Raw genomic sequence first — 18335 nt, 5'->3', positions numbered from 1 at the left:
TACGAAAGACGTTTAGTTTTAACTCGAAATGAATTAAAATGGCCAAAAATTTGGAAGATTTTTTTGATAAATTACTGAACCAATGGCAGGACTATGTTAAACCAGAAGCAAACTATATTTTTGAATTTGCTTTACAAACGTCACGTGCTTGATTTGGATTATTATGTAAAACCAAACATGGAGGCTATAGAGTGATCTAACTCGAGTAGCCAGCAACTACGCAAATTAATTGGAACAAAAGAAAGTCTTTACAAAAGAAAAGAGTAACTGCCACAGGATCGGTTTGGTATATTAACATGGCCACCGTTTTATTGTTTCCAACACCAAATTGGCTGTTCTGACTTCATGTGAAGACGCTCTATCGTGAAAAAGATCCCTTAAATTCCACATTACTAACAGAGTAAGACACCCAGAATTTAAATTTTTCTCATTGTCTAGGCTGAACAGAATGAGAACCAGTGTCTTCTTTTTCATGTGGGCTTTATCCCAAGAATTTTGTTGTACTTGATTCAGTATTAGTATATAAGTCAATCCAATTAGTGGTCTGACAATGAATTTGTGAGTTGATTCTGAAAGCCTCTTCAATTACTACAGACTAACATGTCATAAAGTGCAAAGCTGTTCATGGGATCTCGTTTCATCATTAGAGAAGTGTTTGCCTAAGAGACCGTGGGACGTGCGTTGTTTCAGGCATAGAGCAAGGACATGTGCTGTGACAAGCAAGCCGATCATGTTCGTGTAACTTTTATTACCTTTGCGTTTTACATTACTTTCAAGTCTACGACTACGACCATTACATAAAATTGAACTCCATATCGGCAATTCATGTAACGTTACTGATTATTTGTTCGAATAAAGGCAGTAAGGGCTTGATATTTCAATCCTGTTCAGTCCTCATTTGTCATCGTCACCAGAACCGCTACCTCCTTCAGTTGTTGGCACTAAACCTTCAGGGATGGTTGGCCCTAGAAAATATACAAAATACAGTTTAAATTGAAGGCCCTCATCAAGAGCTAAGTTAATCTATCTCAGTACAATCTTGGAAAAAACACATAACATAGTTTGGAGTACAAAAAGTCCCCATTCTTGAATGAAAGTAAGACATGAACGTGCACAATCAGTTTTTAGCACACTTATCGTTTTGTTCTTATCCGGAAGACGAGAATAAGGGATTAATTTATATTTGAGAAAAAATGAGAAGAATGTATTATTTTTAAGACAGATAACTTCAACATATTACCTGCCGTTGAAAGTCTTCCAAACATTGAATTCTTACAAATGATTTTCTTAGAAGCTATGTTAGCTTTTCTCATCTGTGGATGTTATAGGTTATTCCATATTATTGTTTCCTCCTTGGAAAGCTATTTTCCCTTTTGCTCGACTTAAAAAGGAGAACATACAAGAAAACTACTTACCAAGGCTACGACTGCCGCCGGCGCCACCAGAACCCCCTCCTCCACCGCCACCACCACCGCCTGCCCCACCACCACCACCTCCACCTTCGCCGCCGTCACCGCCACTTCCACCACCTCCGCCACAGCTAAGCACTAAAAATAAAGACGATAGAGTAAAATATAGCCCTGGTCAATAGCTGAGATTATGTTTTCTGGTACGACACAAAATATCAATTCAGCTAGCGCTATTTTACACAAAGTTCTCTATCTTGGAAAAGATACTGATGATCTTATAATGTTTAAAAATAGCGGACTGCTTCAGCTTTCAGGACTAATTGATTCCATTGAAAACGTTGTTCGCGTTACCACGAAGGGAACACACAGCAGATATCTGTTTGGTTGTCATTAATATTTTTAATGCGAATATACACTATGGGATATCCTCCTTCCGAAAAAAATCGCAGTTTGAGCGACGAGTTTCATATGAGATTTCGTTCCATATTGCACACAATATTTTTGAACAGTAACTTGCCGTCTCATCTTTTTTTTTTTTTTTTCAACATAGTGACACGATCGCCTGATCCTAAAAGAAAGGCTCTTCAAACTCTCCAGGCAATCCTGCACAAGCTTGTAATGAAATCTTCCTCATCAGGAAATTAAGGTAATTTTATTCAAGATATGATTTTGTGTCACTTATCTCATAGGAAATAATCACCTTACATCAGATCAAATCTTACTGTTATTTCAGCGTGAATGAAGACAGGCTTTCCGCCTTGAGCACCAAGTGTTTTTGAACAATCATTTTGACCTAAGTTTTTGCCTTGTGCTCAACTACACCATTTCCTTCGTCATCGATCAGATGTTGCCGTCATAGTCGTAAAGTGGTACGAGTGACAAACTGGAAAACTGTAGTCCTTTGCCTTCAGTTTGATCAAGTTTCTCTGGCTTATTTTAAATTACCCTCTGCTAGAACAGGTCTGTTATCAATTCGTAAAAGACTGGTTAAGAAAAACGCTTAGCTTAAAAGTACCGTGAACTAACCTTTCTGACACTGAATGATCACAAACACGACAGCAATGACCAGCCAAAGTCTCATGGTGAACGGTGTTCAGTTGAGTTTCCAGCTTCTAAAACTGCACAAAGAGAACTGTGGACTATGGATAGGACACACTGGATGCTGCGTATTTATGTGTTCACTAGGTTGTATTGGCTTGGACGGAGAGATATTTTGTTTTACATGATTTATAGCCTCTAAGCTATATAGGCTTGCTTGGATAGATGTTTCCGCTACTTACATTTGTATACGCACTTGCACAAACTAAGAAACTCCTTAAGTTAAAGTGGTGCTCATCTCTTGAGCACTGGCCAGCTAGAGAAATATCTCATGTGACGACTTTCGAAAATCTTCAAATGCTTCAGTCACCTCAGATTAGAGGCAAGTTATGCGTGGAAAGTAACTTTAACAAGACATAACGGCAGCAGAAGCCTTAATGATAAAATTTACCTCCAGTAGAGAATTAAAGTGGTATGTAAATTTAAGTATGTCCTAATTATCTCTGTATAAACTGGATAGATTTACTGGGAATTTAAAAAAAATAACTTTCTAGTATTGTCCTTCCCTATTTTCGAGCCATGAAAGAATACCTATGGAGTTCAGGAACAACAACAAAAAAAAGGCAAAGCCGGTGCCATAAAACTCTACTTATTCTCCTTGTACATTTATTCCCCAAAATTACAATGCAGGTCTGTTGTTTTTATTTGTTTTAAAAATGCCAATATTTCTATATCGTATGCCTGGCTTGTCCACAAAACACTCACGAGGGCTGAAAAGTTAATCCAAGTTTTAATTTGTCCCATGTAATCTTCGTGGTTTTTTTTTTTTTTTTTTTTTTAATTTTATCGCTCTCCAGAGTTTGAAATCAATTACGGTCAAAAACATTTCTGATATAACTTCGTTGCGTACTTTGGGAGGATCCACAAAGAAGAAGTCCAGATCTGCAATTCAGGACCGGGCTAAGAAGGCAAATATAGCCAGGGAAAATGTCACTTTGTAGATTGAGGGCACAATCGGGCATTTAGACCTCCAAGCTTAATTTTAGTCACCTAATTTTCCATGTAATCACAAAGACATAGCTACAAAAGAAGCTCAATATTATCAACCAATCCAAAACATGACCCCATTATGGTGATAACCGTTTCATTCTTACACTTTTGAAAGTAAAAAGTGGAGTGACTAAAATGTAAATGTTCCAAAACGATCGAAAGAATTTTGTACAAGAATTCCAGATAAGGGATGGATTAAAACATCTAGCGACGCGAAGAAAACGCATTACGTTAACTGATATCTAGATCTATTTTCAGTCTGACATTACCGAAAATAGTTTAACTTCAATACCCAATATTTGCAGTTACCTATGCGCAAAATTCAATGTTTTTTAAACAGCCCTAAAATAACCCGCACTTTCGTTACCAACAACAACAACAACAACAAACTTATATTACCCATCAGAAATGTGTTAGATAAGTTACAAGGAGATATCAGGTGCACTAATTAAAGGTTACCAGAACTCGGAAAAAAAACTAACAAACTAACATGTCAGGGAACTGGACTAAATAAAGTAAATCAAATGTTTACAGCTTTCTTTTAAACTACCCTAAAAAGCTTTAAACTTCAGTGCTACAGTTCTAAAACCAGTCTACCGAAATTTGTCAATGACTCGGAGTTTTGATTCTTAATTTAAATGTTTTACTATTCACTGTGGTTAAAATCAGCTGTCTTCCATTCTCTTTACTTTATATATTCCACTTCCCCTGCCATTCCCATGGGACAGGGGCTAACGCGGGCAGAATTTAAGATGCAAATAATATTAATATATTTTTAATGATATTCCCCCGCGTGAGCCCCCTTTAAAAGTTACTTCCAGTAAATACCGAAATGGGAATATGACCTATTACAAATTCATTTTTAGCAGCTTGTTTTGTTACGCGTAATTCCCCAAATAAACTCGAAGTTTCCTTACCCTCGACGTTCTTTAAAATACTCTAACACGGTTTTAACTACAATGCCACTGATATTAAAACTTTCTATACTCATTTGTCATAATCGGTTCACCAGTATTGAGCCTCATTAAATGATTCAGTTGTATTCAATATCAGACGCAGGGCATCACGGGAGTCAGGTGTCATATAAGGACTATATTTGTAGCGCATTCTTTGTGTTAGATCGTATTTTACTTGTAACTTTATTTAAAAAAAGTAGTTGTCTGATAATTAAATCATTTTACTATTTTTTATTGTCAGAGTTAGCTTGCATTGTGTTTACCTAATATCTTCCCAATCCTGCCCTTTAGATGCTCTAAAGCAGTTCTAAGTGTCTAGCTACAGAGCATAATATGATGTTGGCTTCCTCGTTTTCACAGAAATGTTGAGCACTCACTTTTTAGCAAAGAAACTTGTCATTACAAAACAATACCATATGTCGGAACAAACTTCAAGAAACATGAGAAAGTCTACACTTTTCTTTTCTTATTAGCCGTTTGTATCGAAACAAACAAACTCATTTAAAAAATGCAAAGAATTTTTTCACCAGAGTCACTCAGTTTTCGATGATAAAAATAGCAACTATCATGAAACATTAAAAGATTGCGAACATTTTTCATATATTTGTAAAATTGTGGCGAAATTGTATTTACTTAAGCAACGTACAAGAGGAAATAAGTTCAGACCTTCATACGTTTATTTTTTTTCTTGTTTCTTCCTAAATTTTTAGTCCCAGGCCCTGAGGATGGTGATGATGACGATTGATGATGGTGGCAGTGATGGCGGTGGAGAAGCTTAGGCAAGTAATTTCCTGCTATTTATTGACGCAAATCAACAATAGCTCACTACAGAAGAAAAACCTTTTTTTGGCAATGAAATAGAACTTACGTTGGCAACAAAACTTCATCTAGTTTGACGGTGGAACAAGCGATGAACGAAAGATTGAATGAGCTAACGGGTTAACGTCCTCAAAATATAAATGAAAAATAGCAACTTGCCCTGCAAACCTCTCTAAAATCAAGGAACAAGCTTACCCTCTTTCATATTTGGTTGTTAGTGTGCCCTTCCGTTTCTCATACTGTATACCGTGTTTTACTTTCACATTTAACAATATACCAGATCAAACCAAGCATTAAGAGGGTCTGTTTTTTTGTTTTTGTTTTTGTTTTTTTCGTGCTCCGAGAAAATTCACAGCAAGAAAACTTTCCATAACAAAGTTCCTATGGAAATAGGCTTTTATAGTTCGGACTAACTTATTAAAGATTTGAACAATTTCTTTTCAGACCCCTGTTTAGACCAAGCGTATTGCGATTTTTCACCTAGCAGAATAAAGAAATAAAAGGTTAGTTAAATTATTTGGGCATTTGCCTTCTTTGAATAAAAAATTGTGTGAATGCTGAGCTGTTTTCCTTGGTTTATCCGAAAAACAAGGAGAATTAATTACTGTAAAAGAGTTGCGCCATTGATTCGAGGTAGATTGTCAATTCAAAATATCTATGGAAACATAGAATCCTTCTCTATAGATAAGAACCTTGATATCCTCAACAGTCGACAGTCAAACAAATTTTCCATCAATTCATATGAGTCGGTCGACGCTCGACCGACTAGCAACCGACTGTTTATCAAGAGTCGATTGCGTGTCGGCCGTGTATCGATACATACATACATACATACATACATACATACATACATACATACATACATACATACATACATACATACATACATACATACATACATACATACATACATACATACATACATACATACATCCTTTATTATCTTTCCCCATGGGGGCTTCGATCGAGGGGATGTCGATCGAGTATTGATCAAGATGTTGATCGAAAATATCGATCGAGAGCATCGATCGACACTCAACCGCGGATGCCTTTAGTTAGTACACATGATCACGATTTTGTAGTTTCAACCCGAAATAGGGCTCAATCAGCAGAGCTGTATAATTTTATGATGATGAAAATAGAGCCCTTATTTTATTGGCAGATTTCAGGGGAGCCACTGAAAATCTTCATCATGTAACAGAACTGTCGTCTGTGTTTTTTGGTGGCATTTCGTATTCTTTCCTACGTTATTCAGAAAGACAAGACATTGTTATAAATCATCGTATCCTTTCTTAGTTAACACGGAGATTCCCACACAAAATAAGCTTGCATCTTGACTTGATAACTACGAAAGACGTTTAGTTTTAACTCGAAATGAATTAAAATAGCCCAGTGAAAATTTAGAAGATTTTTTTGATAACATACTGGAAAAAAGGCAGGGCTATGTTAAACCAGAAGTAAACTGTATGTTTAAATTTGCTTTGCAAACGTCACGTGCTTAATTACGATTATTCTGTAAAACCAGGCATGGAGGCTGTAGAATGATTTAACTCGAGTAGCCAGCAACAATGCAAATTTATAGGAACAAAAGAAAAGAGTTCAACTAACGCAGGATTGGTTTGGTATATTAACATGGCCACCGTTTTATTGTTTCCAACACCAATATGGCTGCTCTGAAGTCATCTGAAGACGCTCTATCGTGAAATAAGGCCTCTTAACTTCCACATTACTCAGACAGTAAGACACCCAGAATTTGATTTTCTCCTCAGTATTGTCTAGGCTTCTGTTGCTTGCCGATAAATTATTTGGTAAAACCTAATTTCTCTCATGGGAAGATCATTAAGATGTTTGTCTCATGGTACTACCTTGACCATAAACTTGAGAGACAAGGAAACCACACTTAATTAACAGAATGAGCTTCAATGTCTTGGTTCTTATGTGGGCTTTCTTCCAAGAATTTTGTTGTACTTGATTCAGTGTATAAGTCAATGCAATTAATCTAATTAATGGTCTCACAATGAATTTTTGAGTTGATTCTGAAAGCCTCTCTAATTACTACAGACATACATGTCATAAAGTGCAAAGCTGTTCATGGGATCTTGTTTCATCATTAGCGAAGTGTTTGTCTAAGAGACCGTGGGACGTGTGTTGTTTCAGGCATAGAGCAAGGACATGTGCTATGACAAGCAAGCCGATCATGTTCCTGTAACTTTTATTACCTTTCCGTTTTACATTACTTTGTAAATCTACCACTACGATTATTACATAAAATTGAACTCCATATCGGCAATTCATGTAACTTCATTGATTATTTGTTAGAATAAAGGCAGCAAGGGCTTGATTCTTCAATCCTGTTCAGTCCTCATTTGTCATCGTCACCAGAACCGCTACCTCCTTCAGTTGTTGGCACTAAACCTTCAGGGATGGTTGGCCCTAGAAAGCAAACAAAATACAGTTTAAAAGGCCGTTATCAAGGGCTAAGTTTATCTCTCTTAGTACAACAACGAGAAGACACAAAACTCAGGTTGGAGTACACAAATTCCCCATCCTTAAATGAAAGTAAGTCATGAACGGTACAGCATCAGTTTAGAACACACTTTCATCTGTTTTTTATTGGGAAGGCAAGAATAAGAAACTAATTTGTCTTTGAGGAAAAATGAAAACAATGTTTTTTGAGACATACGAGTTCAATATAGTCCCTGTTGTTAAAAGTTTTTCAAACATTGCATTGTTACAAATAATTTTCTTCAAAGTTATGTTAGTTTTTCTCTCAATGTAAATGCTATAGAATATTACATAGTACCGTTCTATCGCATGCATGGGGCGGGATTCCTCCTTAGTGAACTATTTTCCGTTTTGCTTCACTTAATATGGAGAACATGCGAGAAAACTGCTTACCAACCACTCGGGGTTTGTCGCCACCGCCGCCGCCATCTCCTCCGCCTCCACCACCGCCACCACCGCCTTCCCCACCACCACCACCTCCACCTTGGCCGCCGTCGCCGCCACTACCATTACCTCCGCCACAGCTAAGCACTACAAATTAAGACGATAGAATAAATAAAGCCCTGGTCAAGAGCTCAGATTATTTGTTCTAGCGCGACACATCAATTCAGCTAGAGTTGTTTTTACACAAATTTCCCGTATCTTGAAAAAGATAATGGTGATCTTAAAATGTTTCAAAATGGCAGCTTTCTTCAGCTTTGAGGACTAGCTGATTGCATTAAAATATTTTTCCCCGTTATCCCTCAGGGAATACCCAGCGGATATCAATCCGGTTGTCATTAATGTTTCTAAAGTGAATAACCACCGTGGGATGGAAAAAGGGTTTCCGCCTTACGAAAAATTGGCCGTTTCAGTGATGATTTTCATTTTTTTTCGACAGTAACTAGCCATCTCCTATTATTATTTATCAAATCAGTGCCAAGATCGCCTAATCCACTAAGCCTGAACTTTCTTAATCTTTTAAACTCCCCAGGCAATCAGTCCTGTCCTAACTTGTAATGAAATTTTCTACATCGGGAAATTGAAGAGATTTTACTCAATGTCACTTAATCTCATAGGAAATACCCGAATAATATCATATCGAATTTTATCTTTATTTCAAAGTGAATGAAGAAAGGCTTTCCGCCTTGAGTGCAAAGAGCTTTGAACAACCATTTTCACTTGAAATTTTTGCCTCGTTCTAAACTGCCCCATTTCCTTCGCCATCGATCAATTATTGTTCTAGTCTACTTTTCATCAAACTGCTACGAGAGACAAATCGGAAAACTATAGTCCTTAGCCTTAAGTTTGATCAAGTTTTTCTGGTTAATTTGAAATTGGGGTTTGAAAGAACAGGTGTGTTGTCAATTCGTCAATCTAAGGCTGATTAAGAAAAACGCTTAACTTAAAAGTACCGTCAACTAACCTTTTTGACACTGAATGATCAGTAACACGACAGCAAGGACAAGCCAAAGTCTCATGGTGAACAGTGTTTGAGTTTCCAACTTCTAAAACTGCACAAAGAGAACTGTGGACTATGGATGGAACACACCGGATGCTGCTTATTTATGTGCTCACTAGGTTGTATTGGCTTGCTCGGAGAGATATTGTTTTATTTATAGACTCTCAGCTATATAGGCTTGTTCGGATAAATGTTTCCGCTTTTTATAGCTTTTTTCTTTTGTGGAAATGTGGTGTCGAGTATTTTACACTTGACGAGGGATTGACCACCTCATAACGTGTTGCCTAATGATGGTTTTTTTGCCTGACAATCCCAAAACAGAACCTTTATCCTCCTGACATATATGAACTTACAAACTCTCTTAGATTTTAGGTGCTCATCTCTTGAACAATCCACTTCAAAATGGCTGGCAAGCAAAATCTCTCAAGTGGCGAATTTTGATAATCTTCAAACGCTTTTTAATTCTTGCACCTTTGGAATGAAAAAGAGTTCATTAAACTGTGGGAAAAATTTCCGACTTGAATGCCGGATATCTTAACTGATATCTGTAGATCTATTTTCAGTCTGACATGACCGAAAATCAATTCAACACTGATACGCTATGTCCTCAATTACGCATATGCAACTCTCAATACAACATGTTTGTATTCTCGTTATTGGACTGGAACCGAGGCTAATGCGAGCAGAATTTAAGATGCAAATGATATCGATATATTTTGAATAATATTCCTCCGCATGAGCCTCCTTTACAAGTTACTTCCAGTAAAATACCGAAATGCAAATATGGCCTATTACAAATTCATTTTTAGCAGCTTGTTTTGTTACCCGTAATTCCCCAAATAAACTCGGAGTTTCCTTACCCTCGACGTTCTTTAAACTACTCTGACACAGCTTTAGCTGCAGTGCCAGTGATACTAAAACTCTTTACACCCATTTGTCATAATCTCTCCACCGGTATTGTGCCTCATTAAATCATTCATTTGTATTCAATATCAGACGCAGGGCATCACGGGAGTCAAGTATCGTATTAGCACTTTATTTATAGCGCATCCTAAACCTGCATTTTACTTGTAACTTTATTTCCGAAAAAATAACGAAGTTTTCTGTTAATTATGTCATTTTACTATTTTTTATCCTCCGAGTTAGTTTGTGTGTAGTTAATATCTTGCCCTATCTTGCCCTTTAGATGCTCTAGGAAATTTCACGTGACTAGCTACAGAACATAATAGGATGTTGGCTTCCTCCGCATAAGGTTTCTCCTAAAGTGGTACTTTTGCCAAAGTACTCAATTTAAGGGTTTTTTTGATAATAATTTTAAACTTTTATTTTTATAAAGTACAGCTCCTTGCATAACTTGCAATGGACATTACAATACACCTCCTTACACAACTTAGAACACAACAAATCTACTCAACACAAATTACAATACTTATACAGCTACTTTACACTATTTACGATACTAACATAGCTACTTTACATTATTTATGACACTATGCTGCATTATACTACTTTCAACACTAATATAGCTACTTAAGATTACATTTCGAGTTGTTAGTACAGTTCATCTGAGTAAATATTCTTCATAAATGATGCTTAGAGATTTAGAGCGCCTAGTAATCCTCAAAACATATTAACTCCTAACGAATATCATAATTTATTTCCGTATGATGAGATCGAAAATCACTCGAAGACCAATACATACACAACTCGCCTCCATCCACCAGCGTCCTACAAGGTGCCCTACATGAAATTGAAAGTGTTTAGAGCGGTGTATCTTTAGCCCTGCACCCAACGAACAATCTTTTTCCTCATACTTTTACCCAGAACCCTCTGTCTATGTAGGCCCCCGAGTCCTTGGCATGGGGAAAAGATGTACTTGGATAAACATTGTGGCTTATTTCTTAACTAATAATTTTACTAATCCTATTAATTTCAACGCTGGGTCCTTCCTAAAAGTATCACTTGTTGATCTCGAACTAAAATCGTCTGATTACAGCCCTTTAGACCTTCAGGAACGTCAGTTGCAACTGGGCGAAGATTTTTCAGTGTAATCCTCCGAAACGAAACATAAAAATTCTCGCTTCAGGCCAGAAGTTTACTTTTATTTTGAATTGTCTTTGTTGAAATCGCTTGTCTTTGTCTAATCATTCATATACAGTTTTCGTTCCAAAGTTGTAACAATAAAACAGCCAACACCACTAGTTTTTCGCATGTGTTGTTTACAGATGAATATCTCTGGGAGGTTTGATAATTGGGTCGGGGATCGAGTTCTACTAAATTGACGTGCTTTTGTAATTTGCGAATACAGCGATGTTCACTGAATTGGCTCTCGTAAAACCAAAACCAAACCAATTACTTACTAATTAGACTACTCGGTCAATCTCACACCGTAGTCAAACCAGAACCAAAACCCAAGTAATTGCCTGATTACTTTGGACACTCAACTGAAAACCCCTCTGCTAACGTTAATAAAAAAAACAACTTCAAGATAGCCGCCAGATCTTGGTTTTCTGGTGATATCTTCATTGATATTGGCTGGGTTATATTTACTTACTGGTGTTGATTGACTCTCAAAGCACAATAAATGTAGTCCAGGATTAGCTCTAACTTTATTTAATATCAAACAACAACAGTTAAACAACATTGAGCGAAAGTTGTGTGTCGAAAACGTTCGGTGTGTTTTACTTTTTAACTTTTTTAGCCTTGTAAATAGAAATTATTTTTAAGAAATAAAAACATACACTGAGATCAATATTTTGAATACTTGAAAGCAGCTGAATTGTTACATTTGTAGTACTGTTTTTTTGTTTTGTTTTGTTTTGTTTTCTATTTAGTATATTAGTTGGTAATTTAATATCTACCAGGACAGATTTAGAAATGAATTGATCAAGAAGTTAAATTGAATTGTAACAACTTTTTAACGCAAAATGCAACAACTTCTTTAACGCGAAAATGTCATTTCTATTTACTGTGTACGGGTGGCTAAACTTAGTCACAGCAACCTTCAGCACACTTTTAGCTGTTATCCTTTGACGGTCTAAATCTTATGAAGTATGTTTTCTTTCGGCTTCCTAGATTAATAAAGAGCTGTTTATATTATCATTGATACTAGTAGAAGAAAAGCGGGAAAGGGGAGCGAAGAATCGCAAGTTTTCCAAGTTTTCAGAATTGCGAGAGCACAAGTTAAGCTGAAGCGGTTTTCAGATTAGGTGGTAATGACATAAATGTAGTGTTCCTTTCCACTAACACTACATACACACAGGAGGAGTTTCGAAAGGTTTATCTCTGAAACCTGTATAAGAATGGTTACTTAAACAACTCCCACTGCTTCCTCTCATTTGCTCTCTGTTACTTACAATATACTGTTGCTTTTCCTATCATTAAGCAAACACGCAAACAGAGTCACTGTTCAGTAAAGATAGCTAGAAAGCTAAAAGAGTTTAGTGGAAAATTAAATTGAATTAACCATTAAACAAGGATAAGAGCGTTGTTCTTAACACTACATTCTATTCCCTCTAAAGTATTTCAATTCAACAAAAAACGCCGACCTTTCGAAACCAAACGATTTTATCTAACACCGCCAACTCTTTCCTAGCGGCCACTTCTCGTAAGCGACCACTTCCCGCAGGCGACCACTAAATGTCTTTTTGTGCACAGGTAGTGGACAGGCATGTGATCGCGCGTTCGGACATTTTGTGTATTTGTTGTTGTTTGCTTAGCGTTGGAAGATATCAACCTTAGAGCTCGGACTCTAAGGTTGATATCTTTTAAAGTAACGTAGCTTTTCCAATTCAACTGGAGAAAATTTTAAGCAGGTAATGTGGCCAGTAGGTTTGTACAATTTGACTGACAGGGTTTGTTAGGTTAATATATCTGAATTTCTTTCTTTATATATTAAGACCAGAGTTGTTACATTTTGCGTTGTTAGATTTCGCGTTAAAGAAGTTGTTACATTTTGCGTTAAAAAGTTATTACAATTCGCGTTAAAGAAATTGTTACGTTTTGCGTCAAAAGTTGTTACATTTTGCGTTAATGCTACATTTTGCGTCAGTTGTTACATTTTGCGGCGTAACGATGCCCCAAGCGCGAAGCGCGGGGAGCATAGATCAAACGGGGGAGAAAACGAGGATCCGTAACTTACAGCACGGACTGAGAAGACGAGGCTTGAATGATATTTATTCTATCTCTCCTGTGAGTCTGACAGGACGGGAACGATTTCTATTCACGCGGAACGGCTTCCAATTCCTGATGCAACGAGTCAATTTGAAATCGTCACAGTGTTAAGTCGTTACCACGTGTTAATACACAGTTAAACGTACAAGGAAGTTTCAAACTTTTACTTGCTGTAAAAGTTAAGAACACTTGGTGATAAATCACGAGACATTTTGGCAACAAAAACAGTTCTAAATTTTAGCGGGCCGTACAGTAGAATACGGCCCGCTAAATTGACCAATCACAGTGCGCGTAGTAACTGAAAGATATACTGTATTTATTTAGCTCTCACAATACATGTATATGAGTGCTGACCTAAACTTGCATTTATATGTTGTAAAACTGGCTACCTGTTTTCTTTAACTCTCTCGTTATTTCAGGTAGCCAGACCCCATCTCTTTTTTAAATAATTTATACACTAATATACTGAATGGGAGATTGAAGCCTGCTGCTGCTGTCGTTGTTGTTGTTACTGTTGTTGTTGTGTTCTTTATCCTCCATCACCGTCTCTCGGCTAGAGCACCCTAGGGCCTAGGACGTCATAACAATATTTTCGACAACAAGACGATTTTCGATTTCTCGGTATTCGAGTGCAACTAGCTTGCAACTGAAGCTAACGAGAGGAGTCTTTTCAAATGAGCCTCCATTGCAAGTTGTAGTTTCAGCCCAATACTGAGAATACGAATATGTCCTAGCAATTAGATGTCAGTGTTTTGAAGAGTGGGTGGCTTTCGTAGATATCAATCTGTATATAGAGCAGGTTGACAGAAATATATTACTATACACCACCATTTACACACTACTTCTTTCTTTCTATATTGCAGTTAAATTTAGCTATTCTGCTCTCATTACTATGAAACGTGTAGATGTTTATTTCACTGCGATTTTCTCCAATGTTTTTCCTTTAAATATTAATATATTAACTATTAAAAAATAATCCATGATCTGCAAATTCGTTGACATTTTGAGATGGATAGTTTAAAAGACGAGCGCTGCTGAAGCAAAAACTGTTTCTAGATTACTCGGTACATGGAAGGCGAGTTTATTTGTCCAAGTACTGCCAGTCATGGCGCACTTAGCAAATATACGCGCTTCTATAAAGGAAAAAGGCTATAAATAACAAGCAATTCTTCCAGCAAGCAAATATAACTGGGAAACGACATAAATACTGAATTCCCAGTGGCTTGGTCAAACAAATTTCGTCTACTACAAGCTAGGAACTCAAACAGCATCCACCATGAGACTTTTGCTTGTCATAGCCTTGGTGCTGGGAATTATGAAGTGCCAGGAAGGTTAGTTTAAAGTACTTAAAGAATGATTTGATAGACGATCAGGAGAAAAACATCAGCCTTCCGCAACCGTTTTAACCAAATTAATAATACACCTTTTCAGTTGGACAACGCTTCATAATTGCCTACCGAAAATGAAGTTGGGCCCCATTCTTCAGACTTTTTTTGATGGCAAATAGTATAACGTGACAGGCGGCTAATCAAAACTGGTGTTGTTCCCAAGAACACTAGTTTGTTCGTTTTCTTCGGAATTTTTTCTATTATTTCAAAACTTATTGAGAAAGCTGCTTTACTGGGAGACTAATGCTGAGTTTTTCATGTCTACTTACCAGTTCTAGATGCTAACTTGCGCGTTTTGTTGTTTTTAAATTAATATATTTCATAATAAATTTCAATTTAATATCGTTTTTAGTGCTTGGAACAATGTGTAAAGCGCTATCGGAACAGGTAAATTAGCGCGTGTTTCAAATCTCTTTCGTAAAACAAAATCTCCTGTGAAAATGATAGTCAAACGTCATTTACTTTATTCAAGTTAGAGTACGAACAAACACCTATCCTTTATTTGCGAGTCGAGAAGTTTTCATCTTGACTAGGTGGCGTGTATTTTCAGCGCCCAAAGACATGGCTTTAGCCTTTCAAAGGGGCAGTTTTTACTCTATCGTTTTATTTTCATAGTGTTTGGCTGTAACCCCAATCTCCCGGGGCCGAGGCCACCTGGTGGTGGTGGAGGTGGCGGAGGTGGCGGCGGTGGTGGCGTTCCCGGAGAACCTGGTGCTCCTGGTTGTGGTGGCGGCGGTGGCGGAGGCGGCGGTGGCGGCGGCGATGGCGGCGCTGGTGCTCCAGGTACTCCTGGCTGTCGCACTGGGTCTGTTGATAACTCCTGTAAGTAATTTACTTGTAGATTTTCAGTTCAATAAGTACACTAGGCGCTTTCACCCCACATTTGACACAAACTCACACTAGCTCTTTCCAAACTGTCCCATTGTAAACAGATTGTTTGATAGCTAAAATGCTGTATTATCCATCGAAGAGGTCGATCTCTCCTCACATCTGACTCAAATAATATAACCAGGTCTTTTTGCAGAAATGTTAAGCAGTCGCTTTTTTTCAAAACAAGTTTACATTACAAAACAATACAAGATCGGAAAGAAATTTGAAGGTCTGAACTTTGCTTTTTGTATTAGTCGCTTGTGTCACTAATTTTTTGAGTCAGATTTTAAATGGAATTGAATGTTACAAAACATACAAAATTTTATTTAAAAAGTGTTTGTACCAAACAGCGCACAAAGAATATTTTCACCAAACTCAGTCAGTTCTCGATGTTTAAAATAGCTACCATCATGAAACATTACAAGTTTGCGAGCATTTGTTTTGATATATATAACTGAAAACTAATCGTGGTGGAAGTGTATTTACTTCGGCAATGTACACTAAGAGATAATCTCAGTCCTTCAAACGGGTTTTTTCATTGCATCTTGCTAATTCTTTTAGTCCCAGGCTCTGGAAGTGGTGACGATGGCGATCGATGATGGTGGCTGTGATGGCGATGAAGAAGCTAAGGCAAGTAACTTCCTGCTTTTATTGACGTAAGTCGACAATAGGTTACCAAAGAGAAAAACCCGTCCTTTTACGGCAATGGAATAAAACCTACGCGGAGAGAAAAAATTAGCTAGTTTGACACTGGATTGAGCGAGTGAACGAACGACTAAATGAGCCAACGACCTCACGTCTTCAGAGTATGATAGAAAAAATACCAACTTCCAGTGCAATCCTTTCTCAAATCAAGGAATAAATTACCTCCTGGGATATCTGGGTGTTGGTGTGCCAACCGATTCTCAAAGCTCTTGCGGTTTCTCTCAGAATGAAAAGTTTTACACACCGTATTTTACTTTCAAATTTGTACCTCTTCCTTCCAATTTTGTCGGCAAGCAAATAACCTTTCTCTTCCAATCTTGCGGGTCTGAACGTTGTAACAACAATATTATGGTGTTGTATACCTCTATTTAATACCAGTAAAGCAAAATCTATAAATCCGAATTTACACAAAATAGCCGTAGCCTATTTCCACAAAGTAGCGGAAAGAAGAAGTATCAGATCAAACCAAGCATTAAGAAAATATATTTATCTAAATTCTAATCCTAATGTTTATCTTTCTCAGACTTTACCGAGTATGCTTTGATGAAATGACGACTGGACAAGAATGAAATACCCACTACTAAGCCTTTAATTCCTTTTCTTTAACAAGAAAAAGCACTACAGTTACACAAGTTACCGATATTCAGTTCAATTTATATAATAATGGTAGTGGAATGTAATGTAAAACATTAGCACATTAAATGTTAAACAAACATGACTGGCCTGCTTGTGCTGACACATTTCCTGGTTATAAACCCGACAGTAATAATGAAACACAAGATCCTCCTGAACTGCTTTACACTTTATAACATGTTATCCTTTAGTAGTCTGAGTCCCACGGGTGACTCCCATAAAAAAGGACGGGGATGCTCGGGGGAAATTTTGAAAAGTGTCTTAAAAATTTTTCACCCCTGAGAGGTACCAATTCTAAAACAACAAATTACCTAAGACTTTCATAATTTTTAATAGCAGTAAATACAGTTGGCGATTATAGGGGGCAGGGATGGCAAATCACGATAGCCGCCATGTTTGCTTTCATTATAATGTAAATAAGGCACGTGACCTCCGAGGAGATAAATAACATTAAGACTGCAGCGTCCACACTACGCCGGAGGAAGTTGATAACGTAGCTTTATTTCCACGGTTAGGTTCACCGTCCACACTAATCCGTCACCAAAAAAGGAATTTGAAAACGTCTGTTTTTCGTTTTCTTGTAAACAGAAAACATCCTAACGAATATCATAATTTATTTCCGTATGATGAGATCGGAAATCACTTGAAGACCAATACATACACAACTCGCCGCCATTCACCAGCGCCCCACAAGGTGCACTACATGAAATTGAAAGTGTTTAGAGCGGTGTATCTTTAGCCCTGCACCCAACGAACAATCGTTTTTCTTTTTTTCTTTTTTTTTTTTTCCATCCTATTTATTTATTTACTTATTTTTTTTTTTTTTTTTTATTGCTAAACACATAATTACTTACATTGCCTTACTCTACTCACAACAATAACTAACCTACTTACAATACACTACATTATTGTTATTATCATCATCATCATCATTATTATTATTATTATTATTATTATTTCTAATGCTTTTACTGTCTTACAAACGTCACTTACAATACATAAAAAAACACCTATTTACAATACTTGGCATTACGTTACTTACTTACAATACACATTAATTGCTTATTATGACTTACACATTACGTTACTTAAGGAGTTACAATACAATGTAATTACTTAATTATAGAAAACAACAACAACAACAACAAACAAACAAAAGAGAAACAAAGACCTTGCAACTAATTACTAAGGGAAACGCCTTAAATGGTAAGAAGGAATTTCCACTTCTGTTGAAATTCCCTTTCGCCATTCAACGTGGCAGCAATATATTTTTCTATCTCGATTTTATCCTGCGCTAATGAGATGAAGTCGCTGAAAACGAACATAGTATTATTTAGAGCGTTGATAT

The 18335-nt window shown here is 37.0% G+C and overlaps 3 long non-coding RNA genes across 3 annotated transcripts; 1 reads left to right on the top strand and 2 right to left on the bottom strand.

Moving 5' to 3' along the window:
* Window positions 1-728: 728 nt before the first annotated feature.
* Window positions 729-2572, bottom strand: LOC110041343 (uncharacterized). The gene is made up of 3 exons (XR_016202586.1): window positions 2436-2572; window positions 1416-1547; window positions 729-965 (listed from the first exon to the last, which is right to left on the bottom strand). It is a non-coding gene; the product is annotated as an uncharacterized LOC110041343 (long non-coding RNA).
* Window positions 2573-7467: 4895 nt separating this feature from the next.
* LOC149102011 (uncharacterized) lies at window positions 7468-9274 on the bottom strand. The gene is made up of 3 exons (XR_016202295.1): window positions 9183-9274; window positions 8171-8308; window positions 7468-7705 (listed from the first exon to the last, which is right to left on the bottom strand). It is a non-coding gene; the product is annotated as an uncharacterized LOC149102011 (long non-coding RNA).
* Window positions 9275-15519: 6245 nt separating this feature from the next.
* On the top strand, window positions 15520-17072 carry LOC149102010 (uncharacterized). The gene is made up of 3 exons (XR_016202357.1): window positions 15520-15601; window positions 16211-16279; window positions 16878-17072. It is a non-coding gene; the product is annotated as an uncharacterized LOC149102010 (long non-coding RNA).
* Window positions 17073-18335: the final 1263 nt, after the last annotated feature.

Source organism: Orbicella faveolata, unplaced genomic scaffold, assembly GCF_042242905.1.
Source record: "Orbicella faveolata isolate gen_17 unplaced genomic scaffold, um_ofav_v1 contig_36, whole genome shotgun sequence".
NCBI classification, from domain to species: domain Eukaryota; kingdom Metazoa; phylum Cnidaria; class Anthozoa; order Scleractinia; family Merulinidae; genus Orbicella; species Orbicella faveolata.
This window is presented reverse-complemented; position numbering and strand designations above follow the sequence as displayed.